The following is a 21,774-nucleotide window of genomic DNA, read 5'->3' on the forward strand; positions in this document are numbered from 1 at the left end:
TTGAGAAGTAGAATATAATTGTTCTTCCAATTTGCTTATAGTATCACTCTTTATGACTAAATAATAAACCCATTTAGACATTATCTTGGTATAGGATAGTAGGTATAAGTGCCTACTTTCTGCCACACAATTTTCCAGTTTTCTTAGCAATTATCAAATAGGGAGTTCTTATCCCAGAACCTGAAGTCTTTCTTTGTGCTTATCAAATACTAAATTACTATAGTCATTGACTATTGTGGCTTATGAATACAAGTATTTCACTGATCAGCTATTCTGTTTCTTAGCCAATACCAATTGGTTTTGATGACCATTGCTTTATAATAAAGTTTTAGATCTGCTATGGCTAGGCCATCTTCATTTGCATTTTTTTCATTAATTCCCTTGAAATTCTTTACTTTTTGTCCTTTCAGATGAATGTTGATATTATTTTTCTAGCTCCATAAAATAATTTCTTGGCAATTTGATTGGTATGGCTCTGAATAAGTAGATTAATTTAAATAGAGTTGTTATTTTTATTATATTAGCTATGCCCACCATGAGTACATTCTTTCATTTGATTAGATCTGACTCTATTTGTGTGGAAAGTGTTTTGTAATTGTGTTCATATAGTGCCTGACTTTGTAAACACCTGAATATTTTATATTATCTACAGTTATTTTAAATGGAGTTTCTCTTTGCTGCTGGACTTTGGTAACATATAAAAATGTTAATGATTCATGTGGATTTATTTTGTATTCTGCAACTTTGCCAAAGTTGCAAGTTGTTTCTAGTAGCTTTTTAGTTGATTCTCATCTGAAAAGAGTGATATTTTGGATCCTGGAATGTTTGCCATCTTTACAGATGGAAAAAAATGAGACAAAGAATTTGAGTGACTTTACTTATAAAAAGCTAGTAAATATTTGAGGAACGATTCAAATTCAGATATCCCTGCCTTGAAGTTCAAAGCTCTATCTACTGTGCCATCTAACTAAGTTTACTTGGTTTTTGTCTGCTAATATTCTGATAATTTCCTAGAATACTAAATAGGTAAATTATAGTCATACCACCAAGATGTCTCAAATGTGGGACTTGAAATCCATATCCTCCTGGCTTTCTATATACTGTGCTAGGCACCTCTAACATATCTATATTGTTGAACATTATTACATCTTGATGGTAAAGTTGGGTATAGAGTAAACAAAATTTATAGGTACAATTTGTTGTATATAAGGGTGATATGACTAGTTTGTTATCAGCTCTCTATTATCATTCCACTTACTTTGTGACCAGTCCTGTGGGAGGTGATATGAAACACCTTCATAACTTATAGAGTACTTGGATTTGGAGTCAGGAAACACCTGAATTTGAATGCTGCCCTATGTCTCTGGGGAAATCATTCTATCATCTCTCAGTCTTTGTTTCCTCATTTGTAACATGGGGATAATAACTACTATGACATCAATCTCCTAGGATTACCTCAAGAACCAAATGAGATCATGTATGTAGTACTTCACAAATCTTAAACTAATATAGAAGTGTACAATTCTTATAGAAACTTCTAAGGGGCAGCTCTTTCCTTCCTGAATATACAATCTAGTTCAGTTCATTAAACAATTAGAAATCAATCGAATGCTAAACTGTGTGGGATCAATCATGAAGTGTTCTCTGAGAAGGGAGTTGTGAGACAGGCATCAGGTCATAGGTTGGCCTTGGGCTGGAATTTGGGAAGTGGAGGTAGAAAAAGCGGGAGAGGATATTCCAAGGGGGAGGGGAAGGATAATTTCAAGTTACAAGACATAAAGCAGAAATGCATGTTTGTGAGAGAGACAGAGAAAGAAAAAGAAAGAAAGAGGGAGTGAGGGAGGGAATAAGGAAGAAAAGGAAAGAGGAAAGGAGGAAATGAAGAAGGAAGGGAGAAAGAGAGGGAAAAGAAGGGGAAAAGGAGGGAGAAGAAGAGACAGAAAGGGAGAGACAGAGATAGACTGAAAAGACAAGAAAAGAATATAGGATCAAAAATATTTGGCATAAACCCTCCAGAAAGAATAAAAGTTCTATTAATCAATAGGATTCTGTATTTTAACTTTGTTTTGTTTGTGTTGTCTGGGCATCAAACACTGTATCTAGAGGAATATTTAAGATCCACCTCATTAAAGCGGGCTATGGACTCTTGAATAAAATGTTATTGACTCAAAAACTCTGCCTCCATTTCTTTTATTGTAGATTGGACTATTTTGGACCTCACTGAAGAGAAATTAAAGGTTATCTAATCCTCTCATTTTTACAGATGGAGATAATATGATCTGCACATTGTTAGACAGCTGGTGAATGTTAGTGACATGAGGTGTTATTGGCAAATAATAGAAAAAAATTGCAATGAAGCACTTCAGAGAAGTTGAAAATTAGGCAAAGGAGTTTGGAATCATGTGGTAGGCACTAAGGAGTTAATGAAGCTTCTCATCCCCATTTTGCAGATAGGAAAACTATGGATAGAAGAGGTTAAATTTGTCTACAGTCACAAAACTACTAAGTACTTGGAACAGAAATTTGAACTCAGGTCTTCCTAATGTCAAGTTCATTGCACTACCTAGCTGTCTCACTATAAGATTTTTAAGGTCTACCAAGTGTTTTGCTCATGACAGTTTCATGAAATTGATAGTAGAAGACTCATCTTTCTTATACACATAAGTAAACTGAGGATCCTGGAGGCTAAATGATTTTTTCATTTTTACATTTCTAAGAATTATCAGAAGCAGGATTTGAATTCAGGTTTTCTAACCCTGAAATTATTGTTTTCCCTTTGTTGAAACCTGAACAGTAAATCATCACTATATCAGGAAATAGAGTCATTTCCATTTGAATAGTCTTAGGAAACTTCTGAAGATCACCTATCAGGATAAGATACTAGACAAAAAAGTCCTTCTTGAATTAAACTGCCAAGCATTCAAACTATTGCAGAGAGCACAATTCGTTGGGTGGCCCACATTGTTCAAATGCCAAATGCACACTCACCAGAAAGATTATTCTATGGAAAACTCACACAGAGCAAGTGCTCACAAGGGGATCAGAAAAAAAAAATAATAATAACAACACAAAGACACTCTCAAGGTCTCTCTTAAGGATTTTGGAATTGATTATGTGAAGTGAGAGACTCAGGACCACCCAGCTTGGCGTGCCCTCATCAGAGAAATTGCTATGCTCTATGAACAAAGCAGAATTGAATAAGCTCAGAAGAAATTTGAGATGCACAAAGTTAGAGAAGCTACCTCAAATGTTCATAGCGATTTTTTGTGTTCAATCTGTGGCAGAGCATTCTGAGCTTATATTGGCCTGATCAATTGGATACACTGTAACTTGACTCTAATATAATATCATTTTGGTCCTCTTCAAGAATAAAGGACAACAACCAACCAGCCAATGACTATTTAGTTATTTTTCAGTTATCATTACTTGGAGGCCTCCAAGTCCAGATTGGGTTGGCATTGATTCCCATCAGGGTGAGAAGATCAAATTGAGCCTGGGACAGCCAGTTGGCTGAGCTGTTTTATATCAGGTCTTCTCCTTTTGTCCCTAGTTGCTAACTATTTAGCCTTCAGATTTCCAGCTTTATGTCACCCTTTTAACACCCTCAGTTAATTGTTAAACATTTTTTGTAGACTCTAAGACATCTTCTCTGCTCTCTTCTATCATCTTCTGTGACTTGCTTCCTCAGTTTCTGATTCTCTGCACTTGGTATGTATTCTTCTTTCTTTGTCCTGGATGCTTATCTGGTGTAACCAATCTATTCTCACCCACAACCATCTGATTTGGATATGTAGAGTTTGAGGTGACAAATTAAAACATCAATACATCCATAGAACCATAGAATGGCATATCTAGAAGGAATCTCAGAGATCATCTTGTTCAATTATCTCATTTTATAGCTGAAGAAGTGGAGGATACCCCAAGGAGGAAAAGGGAATTGAACCAGATCATACAGTTAGAAAGTCACATATCCTGTTCTGTTTTTTCATTTATGGGTTTTTTTAGAAAAGATTCTGGAGTGATTTGCCATTGGCCATCTGATCCCAAATCTTGTGCTTTTTTCACTCAATCACTGCTTTTACAAAGAAGGAACTGAAGCCCAGAGATTTATCCACACTTAGTTAATGCCATATATCTAGGTCTCTAGATGTATGTTGTAATGTATCTTAGATCGAGATCAGGTCTCTTTAATCTTTCTCCAAACCCCTGAAGTACTTCCCAGTCATTTTCCTTAATCCAATTCTCCACTTCCTATCCTATATATTATTTCTTAATATTCTATCAGCTGGTACCTCCATGATTGTTTCACCATGCAATATTTTGACTGTTGTTCAACTTTTTGATCACTCAATGCCTATCCCCTTTTTTCCATTCAGGGAGTTCCCAGAAATCTGATCCATTCCTTTAAGTCTCTTCTGAGTTATAGGAAAAGTCATAGCAATTTTGAAGGCTGAGTCCCCTAAGGAAAGAAAGATCCTTTAAAAAGCTAGATGGTTCTCCCATTGGTACATACAGAGAAGTAAGTGTACCACTACCACCACCACCACACATACCTGGAAAATGCTGTTCAATTCTGGGAAAAGACATGTAAGATGAGTCTTGGGAGAGGGATATACACTCTGAAAATTTGAATACAGAAAAGAAAGAGAGCTTGTATTAAAGAGAAATTTCCTCCAAACTCTAAGGGAGGATGAAGAGTAAATTGGTTATATATCATTAATAGTATTTAACAGTTCTAGGAAGTTGTCAAATAGCAAATATATGTCATGAAGAGCAAAGAATGAATGAGTCCAGTCTTGGTGCAGTGAGAATAAATTATTTTCTGGTATTCTAGGAGTCAATGTACATGGAAAAAAGACATTCATTAGCTGACATGAGAAGGAGAGATGTGTAAAGAGTAAGAGCAATGTTTATCTCCTCTGTATCATAATTACCTTTATGTCCCCACACATGTTGGATTGGAGCACTTCCCACAGAAGTGAGAATATGTTCTAGCCTCCTCTAATAGGTCATCAATTCTGACCCTGGCTAAGAGACATGGACAACCATTGAATGTTTGTTGTTTCCTTGGTCAGCATGACTGAGGTGAAGGGAACAGTTGAAAATGATTAATGACTCAGTCAGGAAGAGTCACTGCCCCAAGAGGCTATGAGTACAGTAGAAAAATGCCACCTGCCTCCCATTTAAGTGTGTCATCTTGTACTCAAACAGCCTCTTAACTGGCCTTCCAGCAGGTTCAGGAACCCAAGATCGAACAAAGTTTTCGTCTGCCTCTTCTGTTTTTCTGAGACCAGATCACCACACAATGACCCTAAGAAATCCATATTTGTAGTCTTAATGGAATTCCAAAATTTCTGCTTTCCTGAGTCAAGGCCAATAGTCATGGAATATTCAATAATTTCTTGAAGAAGATAATCTCATAAGGAAGATTCTGCAGCAGAAAAATGAAAGCCACACCTGGTTGTACAGGAGATTAGGCCCTTTTGAGTCGTTTTGCCAGTGTGGCCTTCAGAGGAAAGAGAAGTATCCATGTAGCATTCCTACCAAGTGACTGTCTCTTGGAATAGTAAAATAGGTGTGATGTGATATTGTTTTGTGTTTTAAGTAGTGGTTAATGGGCATTTATGGGTGTTAGGTTTTATGAATTTCTTTTCTGGTGGAAGAAATAGCTTTCTTTTACTTGGTATCTGTTTTGCTCATTGAATATCTTTTCTAGAAGAAACTCTTTTTTTTTTTTCCTTTTAGGGGAAATCAGAGACATTAGCCACACCTAAGCTTAGTTTTTTCCCAATTCTATTCCAGGGAAGGGGCATAATTAGCCAAAAAGTGAGAGGGAATGTGGATCTCTTCTCTTTGTGGTCATGTTCCCTGTTATGTGAGGACAGACCACAGACAGAGAGTTCCTTATGGGAAGAGGCATCCTCTGGGCCACAGATGATATCTAAAATAGTACTAATCACACCTTTACTGCCTATTTTACAGGGCTAGTTGAGAAGAATGTTTTGTAAGCACCCTAAGATCACAAATTACTATAATTATTGTTGCTTATCAGAAAAATAGCACAATATAGTCGGACTTGGAAACAAGAAATTTGTCTCTCAGGGTAACTGGAGACAAATTATTTCAAATCTCTGAACCCAATCTCTTCATCTGCAAAATGGGGACAATAGTAGTTCTACCACCTACCTTGAAGTGTTCTTATTGAGGAAAGAACTCTATAAGCTTTAAAACCTTCTGCAAATCTAAGCTATTATTATAATCATGCAAAGGCAGTTCCAGTCCTACCAAACTTTCCCTGTGGGGTGTCCAGCTCAGCAGGATTCATAGACACAGACTTAAGATCTGCTTTTTGCCTTATTTCTGTCTCAGCCCAAGCCATATATTTATGCTTAAAGGCAGAGTTGCATGTATGTTTTTTCCACCAATATGTCAAATTGGGGCCTTCCTTGGAAACCCCTGGTAGTAGACATGCCTCTGCCCATTTCCATTTCCATATGTAGATTCCAAATGCAAAAAACATCATTGGCTTTTGCCAAGATGCGTCAGGCAAAAGAGGAAGGGAAAACTTCTCAGCAAAGTCAAATGTAGCTCTCTCCTCTTTCTCTGACATGGTTTTCTTCAGCCAGGAGAATAACTGTCAGGGCCCTTTTTGTTTTCTTACAGTAAATTTGATTTCCCTGAATGGAACACGGCCTGTTCCTTTAAGTTTGCTAAGCTGGGAGCCCGGTGGAGAGCTGTCTTCTTTTTGTTTTGTTTTGTTTTGTTTAAAAAAAAAAAAAGAAAGAAAGAAATTTTAATCCACAGCTGCTTCCCCATGGCTTTGCGCTTCTCATGGGGAGAATTTAGCAGCAGGTTGTCGAGGCTCCATGCTGAGAGACTCCCTGAACCTCTCTAGTTTCTTTTATGAGAAGCCTCCAAGCACCAGCAGCAACCTCAGAAAAATAGAATCGAAGAGTACGTCCCCATATGTTTGTGATTCCTTAATACTGCCCTTCTCACTGAGCAAATGCCGGCAGCTAGTGGGAGCATTTGTACCAGGATAGCAGCTCAGCCCCGCGGGGGAGCTCATTTGCTGAAACTAGCTAAGTGCTCCACAAACATCATCGAGAGAGATTAATTGGTTGTTAAAATTTGATTGCTTTGTGCTCCCTGGTTGATAGTTTGAAAATGAAGACGTGCTCATGTATAGATTTCATAGATGCCTTCTGGTGGGATGTAGGCTGAGCTTTGGATACCTTTCTTAACGGCAGCCAGACCTTCTGGAAGAGACTGAAGCATGACCCAATTATCTTGAAACTACCTTAGTTAGTTGTATCAATTATAGATTATGGCTCCTTCCCCCCACCACCCTTTCCTAATCTTTTTTGTTTTAACATCTTCCAAAGCTGTAATCAATCCAGATTAAACTATATTTATGAGGCCTCCAATAAAACAACGGGTTGGAAATGATTTCCCCTTTGATAACTTGCAAAGTTCACACTCGGGGTTTGGATGCCGCGCTTTCATTACTGCTGTGATCGTTGTTGTCACTTTATAGATTTGCATTTGCAAGTTCAGCAAGAAACTATTTCAGATCAAAATTGAACCTGTGTTTCAGTTAGGTTTTGATGTCACCAGGAGATAGATAGGATGTCTCAGTGGTGACTGCTCAGAAGATGGAAGGATTTAGAGCTAGAAGGAATCAATCCAACTTATTCATTTTACAGGTGAGGAAAGAGATTCTGGAGAGCACAGAAAATTACTTATCCAACATCACTTAAATAGTAAATGTTAGAGATAGGGTTTGCCCCACTCTGAGCCTATAACTCCAACTGCTAGGGATCCTATCAAAAAACCACACTGCCTCCTGATTGATCTCATTTTAAAGGTAAGGAAATTAAAGCCCAGGAAGTTTGCCCAGTTCTGATTTTAAAATCAAGACTCTTTCCATTAGGCTAAATCTGCCTGCCCTGGCTCAAAAATATGACTGTGCTTTCAGGATTTGCTTAACAGAGATCTTTTCACACCAAATAGAACTCAATTGAAAAGTTCATGGACCATTATCACCAAACATTAGATTTACTTAAATAGTGAACTTTCTAAAAAAAAAAAAAAAAAAAAAAAAGCATACACCTAGTTTTATTAGCTATTTATTAGCTATCAATTATTAGCTTTATAAGCCATTAATGACTATTAATCTCAATCATTGATCATAAACTTGTTGTTCAAAAGGCTTGAAAGTCCCTCAAGTCCAACCCTCTCATGTTACAGATCCAGTGATCTGCAATGATTTGCAAAATGTCACACAGGGAATATGTATTTCTGAGGTAGAATTCAAATACAGATCTTCCTGACCCTTAAACTCTGTACTTAAGACAAGATCCTATTATATTAGAAGAATACTAATAACCTACCTGAAATGATATCTTGATTTGCAAGCAATGAAAACAAAGGATCAACAACAACTTTCTCCTGCTACCTCCATTCCTCTTTTATTTTCCCCTCTATAACTCCAAAAGGATAATTTTTTTATTCTTTTATCTTATCTACTTGATTTGTTATGGAAATATCTGTATGATGAGTTGGTTGAAAGATAAGGAAATGAACTCATTTGGATGAATAAACTGGTTGATTTGTATTTTTAAAAAAAGAGGAAAATCTTTTTATGTTTGTTTGTTTGTTTGTTTTTAACAATTTGGCTCTGCAGTTTTACCTTAAGTAGTTATTCTCATTATTCTATCTTAGGGCATCTAGGTGGCATAGTGGATAGAGTTTCTGCCCTGAAAGTTGGGAAGATTCATCTTCCTGAGTTAAAATTTGGCCTCAGATACTTAGTAACTGTGCAATCATGATCAAGTCACTTCAATCCAGTATATTTGTCAAGAAAACCCCAAATGGGGTCACAGAGAATCAGACAGGACTGAATAACAAAGCTATCCTCACAACACAGTTCTGTCCCTCTCTGAGCTAATGAAAGGATGGCCCAGGATTCAGTGGGTGACTGTACTCTGATGACTTTGGGGGAAAGAGTGAGGTTGAGTACTTTGCTCAGCTCTGTCTCATTTAATCCCAATTCACTCATGAATCAAGACATCATCTTATGATGCCATATTGGTCTTATTTGAGAACAAAGGACAAACAATAACAAGACGATACTTAGAAGGTGAAGAGGAAAGAGACACAGTATCTTTTCTCCTGAATCCCTGTACAAAAGTTCTGTATCCTTTCTTACAAATGACAGAAGCCAGAACAAAAATTTCATCATTTAGAACCCAAACACTTCCACTCCATATCCTTGATCTCTAACCAAAAGAAGATTTCCTTTCTCTGAAAGGAATAAGAAGTATCCTTGCAAAATATAGTTAGCATCTGCTCTTTTTTTGTTTTTGTTTTTTCTCCTTGAGATTTCCATGTTTAAGTTTATATGTTAAAAACAGGGGAATGATTCCATTAGCAACTAGAGTTGTCCATAGCAACCTGAATTTTTCAAACTGCTTTAGATATAGATTCTTTAGGAAACCAATTCCTCCATGCTGAATTCTAAAAGAGATTGCATCATTACAAAACTTGGCAATTAAAGCAAAATTTAACCAAGTTTATAAATGAACATTTAAAGTGGCTTCAACATGACTGTCAAGCTCTATTCTCTCTGAGAAATGTGTTTTAACAGATACAGTAGACCTCAGAGGACTGTCTTGGACTGTCTCTGCTCAACTAGACTCCTTAGAAGCAATTTAAGAAGCTCTAGGGGAATATGAGTCTCTGTCCTTTTTAGAATTTCATGTTTCTTATATTTGCTTTGACCAGCAATTTTGAAAGCCTGGCTCTCTCCCCTGAGGCCTTGGAAAAGTGGTAGAATTGGTGTATGAAAAGAACTCAGAGCTAAAACCTTTATTATTCAGAGGTAGCATTCAGGCAGTGCCAGAAACTCCAAATACTTTATCAAAGACACAGTAGAGTGGACTTTCTTCTATCAACAAACAATTCAGCTATTTAAAACAATAAAAATTATGCCTGGAAAGTGCAGATTAGACCTAGAAAGAAGACACTATATCTCCTACATACCACATTTACAATAAGCAGGTTGTATCCAAGTATAGAGACCAAGTCTAGCACTATCTGCTTCTGTTTTGAAAAAGACTTCAAGAAAAGTGACATTAGGGATTGAAACAGTAAATCTCTGCTAAAATGAATTCAATCTAAGTTTCCTTTAAATCAAAGTAAAGAAAAAGGGAAAATGACAAGTACTCCACATTGCCTTTTGGGAAACTCTTATAAAAGTAAGTGATATGATTGAACTTGTGAAGAAAGCCTTTTCCTTTAATAAGGGATGAGTCTCATAGTCCATGAATTGTCACCAGTTTGCTAGGTATTTTGATATCTAGATTCTTTGGTAGCTGGTAATGCTGAGTATGATTAGGCCAATGAGATGCCTGCAGCTGTAGACTTTGTAGAAATGTCTAATACTTAACCAAATCAGAGGGCAGCTAGGTGGGTAGATAAAGTTCTGGGCCTGGAGTCAAAAAGACTCATTTTCATGAGTTCAAATATAGCCTCAGACATTTAATAGCTGTGAGATCTTGTTCAAACCATTTAATTCTCTTTACTTGTTTCTTCATTTGCAAAATGAAGTGGAGAAGGAAACAACAAACCACTCTAGTATCTTTACCAAAAAAGCCCCAAATGGGATCATAAAGAGTCATATGTAACTGAGCAACTGAACAACCAAAAAAACAAGTCAGATTCTTCCAGTAACCAAGCTGTTCCCCATAACAACAATAATGATCTCATATTTATATAGGGCTTCAAGGTTCACATAATATTTTTGTCCAACAAATGAGATTGCAAATGGTTTATTTTTATCCCCATTTTACAAATGGGGAAAAAATGAAACTAAAATTGGTTGTCTAGAATGGGGATAGTCCTCAATACACACGTGGTGCTGAATCAACTCAGAATATAGAGATGAAGTCTCCATTAAGGTCAATTTGTCTCATCTGCAAGTAGGGAGGGAGGTGGATTATATCACTTTTTCTTTGTTGCCAGTAAAGTAAGTGTTTTATCAATGCTAGTTGATTGAAAAAAAAAAAAAAAAAAAAAAAAAAGGTGGGGAGAGACAAATATGTCTCAATTACAACCCAACCATCTCTTCCAGAAATAGTTCAGTCCAGGTCAGGCTTTCCCCTGCTTAAATCTATCTAAAAACATGAAATGAACTGAAATAACTCAATGCCAATCCATTTGTCTCTGAGATCTGGCAGAATTATCAATTGGCAACTTCATTTTTGCAATTATAGAAAACCCACTTGAACCCTTCAATCCCCATTGGTAAGTGTCTTCTCTTGGACTTTCCTAATTGAAGGCTCCAAAAACCATTCAAAAGGAACTCTACCTTTTCTTGGTCTGATGTATACTTCAGAGGACCTAGGTTTATAAAGATCCAGAGCAGAGGGGAAAAGTCCAGAAGTTTTTCCAGAATGTTTAGCAAGTTTGTCCAGAGACCTGATGTCATACTAACTCGTGGGACTGAGGGGTAAGAATGGAGCCAGCACAGCCTTCCAAGTGAATAGAGGATCTGGATAGCCTCCATAAAGTATCCCACCTAGGTTTAGAGAGCAACATGTGCCCTGGCCACCTATTTAAACCAACATTTTCAGAAAGGCATTGTCTTTCTCCACAGTTAAATTTTCTCCATGAATAGTAAATAGGTAAATAGCCATATGCATTTGTAAAGTGGATAACATAGCAAAACAGAAAGATCTTCCACCTTTCAGCAGAAGCTGGGATGTTCATACACATTTGGGAGTTTTATTTGAGCTGCAACAATCCACAGGAGATCAATGCCAGGATTAGAAGCTAGGAAATGCCAGGGCCTAGAGAGAAGGAAGGAATGGAAATCCAAATATCATTTGCCTAGAAACAAGATAAATAAGGAAATTAATACATGGTTAAACTATGAAGAAGCAAAGAATACAAGACAGTTATTAAGCAACCAGTCCAAACTACTTAAATTGGTGGTTATGAGGAAGATAGGATAATTCCTTTCATGGGTCTCCTCTCTTTGCTTTCTTTTGTAGGAGCTGAGGCATGTCACCTGTATTTCTCTTTTCATCCTAAAGGAGACATTGTATTGGGTATGAACACTAAGATTAGATTCCTTTAGGGGGAAAAATATGTAATAGGGACTTTAGACCAGATTAGTCTCAAAAGTTCTTGAGACATTTCACAGGGGCTAGTTTGGGGTATCTCTATTTAAAGTATCTTTCTTATGACAGACTTCTTTCACTGACTATTTTTGAAATCATTCTCTTTACCTCTCACCTCCCTCTAAGGTCCTCTTTTCACTGCTTCCTTGTGAATAAATTAATGAGAAAAATATAGTGATGGTGATACAATTGAATCCATGAAAATACGATGCTTATTTTTCCCCCTAATAGCTTTCCAATTCTTTGAAGAAGAGACATTCTTCTTCCCAACAATTAGGCTTATTTATTTCTTGGTGTGACTTGAAATGTAAATGTCCTTCTTTTAGGGAGCAATATGGTGGAGTGGTTACAATGCACGCTGAATTTGGAATAGGAATAACAGAATCATAGGTTCAGAATTGGAAAATACTTTCCTTAGAGGTCATCTAGACCATCACTTTCACTTTAGAGGTGAAGAAAGGAAACTCAGAAAGAATAAATGACTTTCCTAAGATTTCCCAAGATTGATTTTCCCAGCATTCAAACACAGCACACTGATTTTCTTAGAAGACCTGGCTTCAAATCTCATTTGGGAGACCTAATAACTATGTGATCCCGAGCCAGTCAATTAATCTTTATGTACTTTAAGCAATTCACTACAATCCTATAAATTGGAGAATAGTTGAACAAATTTTGGAGTATAAATATAATAGAATGTTGTTGTGTCATAAAAAATTACAAAATAGTATTTCAGGGAACTCTAGGTAATATGAACTGATGCAGAATAAAGTGAAAAATTAGGAGAACAATTTATACAAGGAAAACAATACTGGACGGGGGGAGGTCTTCAAAGAGAAAAATGTGGAGGTAAAGAGGACAAATGTTTCTTTCCTACCTCTGCCCACAACTCTAAGACTAATTAGTGAATCCAGCCTCTAAATTAGTTCTGGAATGGCAGAATCCACAAATATTGGGAGTACAACAAATTACCAGCAGAAGATAATTTTGAAGTTCCCAGAAAAGATCTTTTTCAATCCAGTATGAAGGGAGGCAGGCCAAGCACAAGCAGGCTGAGCACAAGCACTGGAGAGTGCAGACAACACAGAGTCTAAGGTGGTGCATTGGAGAATCAACAAGGAGGAATCTACAGCAACACAAACACAAAAGATAAATAGAGAGCCCCAAAATGCCCAGGAGACCTGGACACACCCACGCATCCCCAGAAATCAGTAAACACTGACCAGGTACAGCCCCTGCAGCTTGCAAAGGTAGCATAAACAATCCCCTTTGCCTTAAAAACAGATCTCAACTAAAAAAAAAAAAAAGAATAAAAAAGTAACTCTGACCATAGATAGTTTTTATGCTGAAAGAGAAGAACAGATTTCAAACTTTGAGGAGACTAAAAGCAGATTGTCTCCAGATGAAACCCCAAAGGGTGATATAAATTGATCTCCATCATATAAGTCTCTCCTAGAGGAAATTAAAAAGGATCTGAAAAGAGAGTTAGACGAATAATGGAGAAAGAAAATGAAAATTTTGCAAGAGAATTTGGAAAAGGCAACACAAAATAAACTTAGTGAAATAGAAAAAGCATATAACTCATTAAAAGATATATTTGGTAAAATGGAAAAAGAAGATAATTTCCAGAAAAACAAAATTTATCAAATGGAAAAAAGAAAATAACTACTTAAAAATATAATTTGTGAAAAGGAAAAAAAAATTCCAAAGAATAAAATTCAATTGGACAAATACAAAAAGAAATTTAAAAGTAAATGAAGAAAATAATTCACTAAAAATCAGAACTGAACAAATGAAAACAAATTACTCAATGAGACATCAAAAATCAGTCAAACAAAACAAACAAAAAAAAATAGAAAAAAAATGTAAAATATCTACTTGGGAAAACAAGTGACCTGAAAAAAATAGATCTAGGAAAGACAATCTAAGGATTGTTGAACTTCCTGAAAAACATGATTAAAAAAAAAAGAGCCTAGACACAAATTTTCAGGAAATCATCAAAGAGAACTTCCCGGATGTCATAGAATCAGAAGGTAAAATAGCTATTGAAAGAATTCAGCAAACACCTCCTGAAAGAGACCCCAAAAGTAAAACTCCTTGGAATATCATGGTTAAATTTCAGAACTCCAAGGAAAAATTATTACAAGCACCCAGAAAAAAAAATTCAAATACCAAGGAGCCACAATAAGGATTACCCAGAACTTAGCAGCTTCCACCTTAAAGGATCTAAAGACCTGGAAGCTCATATTATGAAAGACAAAAGAAACTGGTGGTAACCAAGAATAAACTACCCCACTAAACTGAGCATTTTCTTTCAGGGAAGAAGATGGATATTCAAAGAAACAGGTGAATTCTATTTATTACTGATGAAAAGACCAGAGAAAAACAAAAAAATTGACCTCCAAATATAGAACTCAAAAGAAGCATAAAAGGGTGAAAAGAAAAGAACTCTTGAGAACTGCATTTTTGTTAGGGTAAAAATAGATAATGTTTGTATGCTTGATTTTTCTGTTATAATATAAAAAAGAAACTAGGGGTGGAAAGTGGATTTTACTGGAAAAACAAGAAAGTGAAGTTAAAATGAGGGAAAATACATCTCAGGAAGAGGGAAAGAAAACCTGTTATAATTGAGGGAAAGAAAGGAGAAGAATGAGCATTGAGTGAATCTCACTCTCATCAGATTTGGATCAAAAGAAAATAGACATATTTGGTTTCACTGAGAAACTTCTTTCATCTTATAGAAAAGTGGGGGGGGGGAGAGAAGGAATAGGCTAAATAGAAAGGAAAACAGAAATAGTAGGGGAAGGGTTTAGGAAAGAAGGAGGTCTCTAAAGGGGAAGAGCTGTTTGACTAAGAGGCACTCATAAGTAAAGTGCTGGGGAGGAGGGAAAGGAGAAAAGAAAAGATAAAAGTATAATTTGGGGTTAATAAAATGGCAGGAAATACAGAATTAGTGGTTTTAACTGTAAATGTGAATGGGGTGAACTCTCCTATAAAGCAGAAGTGGATAGCAGACTGGATTAAAAGCCAGAATCCTACAATACATTATTAAAAAAAAAACATATTTAAAGCAGAGAGATACATACAGACTAAGGGTAAAAGGCTGGAACAGAATCTACTATGCTTCAGGTGAAGTTAAAACAAAAAAGGCAGAAGTAGACATCCTGTTCTCAGATCAAGCAAAAGCAACAATTGATCTAATTAAAGGAGATAAGGAAGGAAACTGTATCTTGCTAACAGGTACCATAGATAATAAAGCAATATCAATACTAAATACATATGCGCCAAGTGGTAGAACATGAAAATTCCTAAAGAAAAAGTTAAGAAAACTGCAAGAAGAAACAGATAACAAAACTATAATAGTGGGAGTTTTCAACCTTGCTCTCTTTCAAAGATGAATCAAACAAAGAGATAAACAACAAAATAAATGAGATAAATAGAATACTAGATAATTTAGGTATGATAGATTTTTGGAGAATGGAGACAGAAAAGAGTGTACCTATACAAAAATTGACCATATATTAGGACATAAAGATCTCAAAATCAAATGCAGAAGGGCAGTAATAACAAATGCATTTTTCAAATCATGATGCAATAAAAATTACATTCAAAAAAGGCCAATGGAAAATACACCAAAAAGTAATTGGAAATTAAGTAATCTCATCCTAAAGAATGAATGGGTAAAACAGCAAATGATAGACACAATCAATAATTTCATTCAAAAGAATGACAATAATGAGACATCTCAAAATTTGTGGGATGGAGCCAAAGAAGTAATAAGGGGAAATTTTATATCTCTAGAAACTTACTTGCATAAAATAGAGAAAAAGAAGATCAATGAATTGGGCTTGCAACTAAAAAAAACTAGGAAAAGAATAAATTAAAAAATCTCAATCAACCAAACTTGAAGTTCTAAAAATAAAAAGATTAATAAAATTGAAAATTTAAAAAAAAACTATTGAATTAATAAATAAAACTAAAAGTTAGTTTTATGAAAAAAGCAATAAATTAAATAAACCTTTAGTTAATATGATTAGAAAAAGGAAAGAGGAAAATCAAATTGATTTTCTCAAAAATGAAAATGAGAACTTTCCATCAATGAAGAGGAAATTAGTCAATAATTGGGAGTTATTTTGTCCAACTTTATGCCAATAAATTTGATAACTTAAGTGAAATGGAGGAATACCTACAAAAATATAGTTTGCCCAGATTAATAGAAGAGAAAATAAATTATTTATATAGTCCCATTTTAGAAAAAGAAATAGAACAAGCTATTAATCAACTACCAAAGAAAAAATCCCCATGACCAGATGCATTTACGTTGAATTCTACCAGATATTTAAAGAACAATTAACTTCAATACTATATAAACAATTTGAAAAAAAATAGGGAATGAAGAACTCCTACCAAATTCCTTTTATGATATAGACATGGTACTGATACCAACCTAAACCATGTAGAATGAAAACAGAGAAAGAAAATTATAGTCCAATCTCCCTAATGAATATTGATGCAAAAATCTTAAATAAAACATTAGCAAGAAGATTGCAGAAAATCATCCCCATGATACTACACTATGACCAAGTAGGATTTATACTAGAAATGCAGAGCTGGTTCAATATTAGAAAAACTATTAACATAATCGACTATATCAATAACCAAATTAACAAAAACCATATGATTATCTCAATAAATGCAGAAAAAGCATTTATCAAAATCCAATACTCATTCCTACTCAAAACACTAGAAAGCATAGGAATAAATGGAATTTTCCTTAAATTAGTCAGTAGCATCTAGTTAAAACCATTAGCAAGCATCATATGTAATGGGGATAAAATGTTCATTCCCAATAATATCGGGGTGAAACAAGGTTGCCTACTATTACCATTACTATTCAATATTGTATTAGAAATGCTAGGTTTGGCAATGAGAAATAAAACAGCTTAAAGGAATTAGAGTTAGTAATGAAGAATCTAAATTATCACTCTTTGTAGATGATATGATGGTATACTTAAAGAACCCTAGCGAATCAACTAAAAAACTATTAGAAATAATCCACAACTTTAGCAAAGTTGCAGGATACAAAATAAATCCACATAAATCCTCAGCATTTTTATACATCACTAATGAAATCCAACAGCAGGAGATGCAAAGAGAATTAAAATAAATGTCGATGGCATAAAATATTTGGGAATCTATCTGCCAAAGGAAAGTCAGGAACTATATGAGCAAAATTACAAAATACTTTTCACACCAAGTCAGATCTAAATAATTGGAAAAATATCAAGTGCTCTTGGATAGGTCAAGTAAATATAATAAAGATGATAATACTACCTAAACTAATCTATTTATTTGATGCTATTCCAATCTCCCAAGAAACTATTTAACTGACCTAGAAAGCATAACAATAAAATTCATCTGGAAGAAAAAAAAGGTCAAGAATTTCAAGGAAATTAATGGGGAAAAAAGCAAAAAAAAAAAAAAAAAAAAAGAGTATAATCCCACTTCAAAGTCCAAAACTACCCTTATGCTCAAGTCACAAGCTTTTCCAAGCTAGCTGACCATAACCTTTCATTTGTAATCTTGGCTCTGAGGTCACCATAACTCAAACTCTGGCATATGAAACTTAGAAAGAAAAATGAAATTTAAAAGAAACATCATTCTCATGTCATCTGATCTAAAAGAACATATTCCTACTTCTGCTTAGTTCACAGCATTCTCACCGTGGGTGAACTTTCTGTAATCTCTATCCTCTGAATGCTATAGAAAAGAATACACAAGAAAGGAAAAGATTGTCCCAATCTGGCAGTTTTTAAAGATTGAAGCCATTCAATGGAAATGGCCAATCAACATTTCCACCTTCGTGTAGGGAATCCCAGAAAAGTAGGGTGTCTCCATGTTAGGTGATTTGGGTGCCATTACATAAGAAAAAAAACAAAGAGTGTGAAATAGAGATTTATTGTTTCATAAAGGACAATCATTTTGCTCTACTACATATGTGGAAATATTCAGTTTATTAGTATTTAAATTTAAAATAAAAATAAAAATTTAAAAATTCATATGGTCTTTCAGGTTAGGATATATATCCTTAGTTATTTGAAGGATCTTTCACTTAGTTGGTGTGAATGCCCCTACTATAAGCTTTCATCATAAGTCCATCATGATTGTGATATTTCAGAATTGTCATGTGTAAAAAGCATCATACTATAGATAACTTGATGTTGTAGACTCTCTTAACTAGATTGGTCCATGGAGTTAAATTTAACGTCCAATATTCAGTCTGTCCTCAAATCCTGTCCATCTTTAAAGAGTGTGCCATAGTTTATTTGATCCTAGATAGAGAGCTGAAAGCTACTTTAGAGATCAACTGATCAATACCTTCATTTTCCATGATACTAAGAACAGTTTCAGTTGCTTGTATAAGGCTACAAAGATAGTAAGGAATAGAAGTAGGATTTGGCAAGAAGCCCTCTGACCCCAAAGTCAGTGTCCATTCTACTATATAATGCTGCCTTTCAACTACTTTAGCCTTCAAAAATCCAGGGTCTCCTCCATGCTATGAGATGAAAAGAATGGAATAGAAATAAAATAGCCATATTATATAAATCAAACCCCCATTGTTCTTACATATTGGTACTTTTCCAAAAAAGCCTAAAATCAAATCATACATTATATTTGATTCTATTCATATGTAACATTTTCTAATTTATGCACATCATACTTTGATTTTCTTTGAATGCAGTCTTTTGCCTATAGTTGTCATTTGTTTCTACCTTTCAAAATGCAATCTCTATAATCTAAGATAGCTGAAGATTGAATTGATGCCTCTGTTTCATGTATGTTTCTAATTCTTATAGACAAAAGGACCCTAAAAATGATTTCCCTGGAGTAATATTATTCATCATTAACCCCAACTCAGATTCTTTCCATTTAGCTTAACAGCAACTACCATTTATATAGCACTTTAAGATTTACAAAATGCTTTTCTTATATTATTATATTTGATCTTCACAATGAGTCCACTAGGTAGGTGCTATCATTCTCCCCACTTTACAGATGAGAAAACAGACTGAAAGAGGTTCAATGACTTCCCCATAGTCACTCAGCTATTAAATGTCTTGGAATGTTTGCTTGATTTTCCGGAGGTCTTGGAGCAGCCTTCCTTTCATCAGATTAATCATCACAAGAATAGCCAGGTGTTAAAGTCCAAATTATTTATTGTCTCCTTGTCTGGGGCCCAGGCTAGCTTGGTCTCAATGGAGGAAACCAGACACCAAGGTGGTGTGAAATGGAGTGAATCTCTGAGTCCGAGGGCTTATGCACCAGCCTCCAGCCATCACAAAGGTGGGAATTGGAATGAATCTGTCTCTCCTTGGTTCCGAGAGCTTGAGCTTCCACCTCCAGTCCTCTGTCTTCTCCAAGTCTGACCCTGGCTGAGTTTGTCCCAGCTTGCATGCTCTATTATAATTAGATCATTTATAGTATACTGAGTATAAACCAGTCATTATATCAGTAGGGAATCATTATTTCTGGTAAGATTAAATCAATCATACTGAACTTAAAAAACTATTAATCACCATGCTAAACTAGATAACTATTGTCTTATCAATTCCACTGAGTTAGCACCTTGTAAGGATCCTTGTTTCAAGTACAGAGTTCTGGCCCATAACACTTACTGATTCCAAGTGTTCACTATACCATCTAACTACTTCATTCACTACCAAGAAACAAGGCAAGGCTTATCATCCACAGCAGTAACTTAAAAAAAAAAATTCAGCTAGATGTGGCTAAACTACAAATGCTCTCTGAAGAGCATGCAAAAACTATCATAGGCTTTTTGGTACTTCTATGGTGGATCTGTTCTTTCTCCAATGCCATTTGTTAAAGGCTTTGGCTTTCTCTGCTTCCAGGTAAAACTGCCTCATGCTTTAGCCAATTGACAGAAAGAACATTCTGCTTCTGGCCCTTTCATTTACTATTTGGGCTAACCTGGTATTTATCTTTTTGTGAAATAATACTTCCAAAGTCCTATCCAACAATAGTTATTTTGATGGAACCAAGCGCCTCTTTGGAACCTACCTATCTTCATTGGTCAGTTTGAAACTTGACAATACTCTAGGGACTTTGGGCTACAATGTACCACAAGTCTCCTCCCTGATCAGGCCACTGCCTAAGAGTTGGGGTAGGTGAGGTAAAGAGGGAGGGAAAATGGTGTAATGGGAAAACTTTGGAATAAAAGTCAAAGGGCTTTAAATTGACATGGGACTTCAGGCACCTTGACTTTTCTATAATTGCTTCCTCTTCTATAAAGGAAAGAGTTGAATTAAGAAAATTTTCTATTGTCCTTTACAGATGGAACATTTTATGTTACTTTAATCATGTCCCATATTTAAGAAGTAGACCTCTAATAGCTTAATGTCTCTCCTTAGACAATTTTTTGCAACACCATTTTCTCCTGTCAAAACCATGTTGGTCAAGATGAAGTACCCCTCCTATCATAACCCTTAGAGTACATAAGGAAAATACCAAGTCTGTTTTTATGCTCTAGTCTCCTGCTGAAGCAGCACTGGGCACTGGCTTTATTCTTGCTACAAGGGAAGGGCTGAGCACATGAAGGATTTTTTTTGTTTTTGTTTTCACTCACTCAAACATTCTTTCTAAAAGGACTCTTTCCCTTTCATGTATGATATTTCAACTCTGTTTTCCTATTTATAGCCTCCTTATTAAAATGCATTTTGCTGCCTACTGGCAAGAATGTAAATGACTGGAATGCTCTGTCTGGCTGCCTTGGGGCTCATTATTTGCTACACTCTTTTACTGATTTATAGCAATAAAACTTTTTTGTTCTCTAGTGTTGTCAAAGGTCATCTTAAAACTGACATACAGTAAAACCTCATTAATTCAGGACCCTCTAATTAGAAATTCATCATGATCTAAACAGTATTAGGAGGAAATTTTCTTTTACACTGTTGTATTTATAAGGGTAGGGGATTTGCTATGCAAATAAAGCAAAAATCATTATAGGGGGATTGTTTAGTCTACTTAACAGAACAAAGTATTATCAAATACTTTAAAAGCACCATGAATACATTAATAATGATTAATTATTTCCCCAAATTCCTCTTTATTCATATTGTGACCTCTGACCCTTCTATAATCTTTATTTTTTCTAATCTATTGTCTTTCTTCTGGTTTCACTTCCCTCTATATATAATCTTGATCCTGTGGTAAGCTATTTCAGCGAGACTTTCTCCATTTTTGAATTTTTTTCTTTCACCCAAGCCCTGTCTCCCCATATAGTTCTTTCCTTGACTTTCTATCTTATTCCTACAATCTGTATTACAACCCTTCCTTCTCCTCAAGTCCCACAACTCCCCTCTAACTTCTTTCCCTCTTATTTTACTGATATCAAAGTCTCAGGTAAAGTTCCTTTATTCTCCTCTTCCCATCATTCAAGACTTTTTTCCATGTCCTTATCCATCCTCTTTTCTTTCCCCATTCTATTTCTGTTCCCTGGATCTTCTTTTTTTCTTACACCCTAAGTATGGGAGCCCTACTAGGCTGCTTTTGACCTTCTTCTTTCTTTATATTC

The sequence above is a fragment of the Antechinus flavipes genome, chromosome 2 (genome assembly GCF_016432865.1).
Source record: "Antechinus flavipes isolate AdamAnt ecotype Samford, QLD, Australia chromosome 2, AdamAnt_v2, whole genome shotgun sequence".
In the NCBI taxonomy this organism is placed as follows: Eukaryota; Metazoa; Chordata; class Mammalia; order Dasyuromorphia; family Dasyuridae; genus Antechinus; species Antechinus flavipes.